Here is a 3,174-nt window from a genome sequence, read left to right as displayed (position 1 = left end):
AAAGTGCTTTTCAACTTTTCCTCACGGTACTTGTCCGCTATCGGTCTCGCGACCGTATTTAGTCTTAGGTGGAGTTTACCACCCGCTTTGGGCTGCATTCCCAAACAACCCGACTCCGAGAAGACCCGAAGCGGCCAAGGCAAGCGCCCCTATGGGCCTAACACCCGCCGTGGGACGAGGCCTCGATCAGAAGGACACCGGCGCTCGCCGTCAGCCGCACTGGGACTTCCGTACGTCACAACTCGGCGCACTCGAAAAGCGCGCAGATTCGACGCTGGACTCTTCCCGGTTCACTCGCCGTTACTCAGGGATTCCCTGTTGGTTTCTTTTCCTCCGCTTAATAATATGCTTAAATTCAGCGGGTGCTCTCGCCTGAACTCAGGTCGTATGTCCGAGCGCGTACCGTCGCCGCCTTGGCCCACGGTCGGTCTTGATCTCATGACCGGACCGACCGACCTGGACCCGCCCCTCGAACGTAGTTGAACACGTCGAGGGGCCGGCGGTGTACGGGACACGCGGTTGCGCCGAGAAAGCTCGGCGACCGCTTCAACTTGGGGCGACGCCCGGCCGTCTTCGCAGAGGCCAGGCGACGGCCCTCGGGTGAGGACGAACGCGAACCTGAGGCAGACGCGGTCCCGGGATTGACCCGAGACCGCAATTCGCGTTCAGAAGGTCGACGTTCAATGTGTTCTGCAATTCACATTATTTCTCGCACTTGGCTGCGTCCTTCATCGACTCGCGAGCCGAGTGATCCACCGTTAATAGTCGTCCTCGACGTTTCGCCCGGCGCCGAAGCGCGCGGACGTCACACTGTGGGATCGACCACAAAACCACCACCGACAACAACTGCACAAAAACACCAACAAACGGCGCCGAGCGACCGCCGGGCTGGGCCGGCGGCACATCGAGCGCGGTGCCCAGAAGCCACCATCGCACTCGGCTGCCTTGCTATGCCAACGTGTTACGCGTGTCGCACGGGGCGGAACCCCGATTGACGGCCGCCCTCTCGGCGGCACCTAAAGACAATTAAGTGCGCGGTCGGCCGGGCCTACCACCACCTTCGGTAATGATCCTTCCGCAGGTTCAACTACGGAAACCTTGTTACGACTTTTACTTCCTCTAAATGATCAAGTTTGATCGTCTTCTCGACACGCCGACGCGGCCGTTGCCAGCCGCGACGGGGCCGATCCAAGGATCTCACCAAACCATTCAATCGGTAGTAGCGACGGGCGGTGTGTACAAAGGGCAGGGACGTAATCAACGCAAGTTGATGACTTGCGCTTACTGGGAATTCCTCGTTCAAGGGAAACAATTGCAAGTCCCTATCCCAATCACGAATGAGGTTCAACGGGTTACCCGGACCTTTCGGCCTAGGTTAGACACTCGCTGCTTCACTCAGTGTAGCGCGCGTGCGGCCCCGGACATCTAAGGGCATCACAGATCTGTTATTGCTCAATCTCGTGTGGCTAAACGCCACTAGTCCCTCTAAGAAGTTAGACGCCGACCGAGAAGGTCGCGTAACTATTTAGCATGCCAGAGTCTCGTTCGTTATCGGAATTAACCAGACAAATCGCTCCACCAACTAAGAACGGCCATGCACCACCACCCACAGAATCAAGAAAGAGCTCTCAATCTGTCAATCCTACCTGTGTCCGGGCCAGGTGAGTTTCCCCGTGTTGAGTCAAATTAAGCCGCAGGCTCCACTCCTGGTGGTGCCCTTCCGTCAATTCCTTTAAGTTTCAGCTTTGCAACCATACTTCCCCCGGAACCCAAAGACTTTGGTTTCCCGGAAGCTGCCGGAAAGGTCGTCATGGTAACGCCTCCCGATCGCTAGTTGGCATCGTTTATAGTCAGAACTAGGACGGTATCTGATCGTCTTCGAACCTCTGACTTTCGCTCTTGATTAAAGAAAACATTCTTGGCGAATGCTTTCGCAGTAGTTCGTCTTCCGCCGATCCAAGAATTTCACCTCTAACGGCAGAGTACGGACGCCCCCGTCTGTCCCTCTTAATCATTACCTCGTGCTCCGAAAACCAACAAAATAGAACCGAGGTCCTATTCCATTATTCCATGCAACACTATGCAGGCGAACAGCCTGCTTTGAACACTCTAATTTTTTCAAAGTAAACTTATCGGCCACCGCCGACACTCAGTCAAGAGCACCGACGGAGAACCGAAGGTGAGGCGAACGCAACCAGTGACACGCCTTGCGACGGACCGGCGGCGCTCGCCCAAAATCCAACTACGAGCTTTTCAACCGCAACAACTTTAGCATACACTGTTGGAGCTGGAATTACCGCGGCTGCTGGCACCAGACTTGCCCTCCAATGAATACTCGTTAAGAGTTTTAGGATGTACTCATTCCAATTACAGGGCCTCGTTAGAGTCCTGTATTGTTATTTTTCGTCACTACCTCCCCGTGTCGGGAATGGGTAATTTGCGCGCCTGCTGCGTTCCTTGGATGTGGTAGCCGTTTCTCAGGCTCCCTCTCCGGAATCGAACCCTGATTCCCCGTTACCCGTTATCACAAAGGTAGGCACGTAGCGTACCTTCGACAGTTGATAGGGCAGACACTTGAATGATACGTCGTCGGTGCAGAGACCGTACGATCCGTGTGGTTATCCAGAGTCATCAAACGTCACAGGACGAACCCGGTCGGTTTTGATCTGATAAAAGCGCGCCTCCCGAAGTCGGCGCTTAATGCATGTATTAGCTCTAGAATTACCACAGTTATCCACTTCGCTTACGAGACCAAATAAACCAAGACTGATTTAATGAGCCATTCGCAGTTTCGCTTTACGAGAACTCGTACTTGCACCTGCATGGCTTAATCTTTGAGACAAGCATATCACTACTGGCAGGATCAACCAGATAGCTGCGACAGCTGCGCTCGGCCCTTGCTGGGCCGCCCGGCGCGTGCTCGTCGCATTCGTTTAAGACCGAGGCGATCGCCTGCGGCCGTACTCAGCTTCGACAGTCGCTGGCCGCGACGTCCACGCTCTCGCCGGCAGTGCCAGGCGGAGCGATTTGCGTTTTTTCTTTGCTCGCCCTCTCTCGGGCTCGATCCATTCAGTTTTGCACAAACAAGAGCTCTGCCGGCCGCCTGCAGCGGTGCCTAAAACCCGGGCATAACAATGCGACCGTTCTGCTAGGCCAACAAGCGCTCAAGCCAGA

The 3,174-nt window shown here is 55.4% G+C and overlaps 2 non-coding genes and 1 pseudogene across 2 annotated transcripts; all 3 read right to left on the bottom strand.

Annotated features, from left to right (window-relative positions):
* LOC144425002 (large subunit ribosomal RNA) overlaps positions 1–386 on the bottom strand; it is a 3,695-nt pseudogene extending 3,309 nt beyond the window's left edge.
* A 227-nt stretch (positions 387–613) lies between these two features.
* Positions 614–767, bottom strand: LOC144425000 (5.8S ribosomal RNA). Its single transcript, XR_013477181.1, has one exon. It is a non-coding gene; the product is annotated as a 5.8S ribosomal RNA (ribosomal RNA).
* A 297-nt stretch (positions 768–1,064) lies between these two features.
* LOC144424946 (small subunit ribosomal RNA) lies at positions 1,065–2,874 on the bottom strand. Its single transcript, XR_013477164.1, has one exon. It is a non-coding gene; the product is annotated as a small subunit ribosomal RNA (ribosomal RNA).
* Positions 2,875–3,174: the final 300 nt, after the last annotated feature.

Source organism: Styela clava, chromosome 6, assembly GCF_964204865.1.
Source record: "Styela clava chromosome 6, kaStyClav1.hap1.2, whole genome shotgun sequence".
NCBI classification, from domain to species: Eukaryota; Metazoa; Chordata; class Ascidiacea; order Stolidobranchia; family Styelidae; genus Styela; species Styela clava.
Note: the sequence above shows the minus strand (reverse complement) of the source record. Positions and strands in the feature narration are given on the sequence as shown.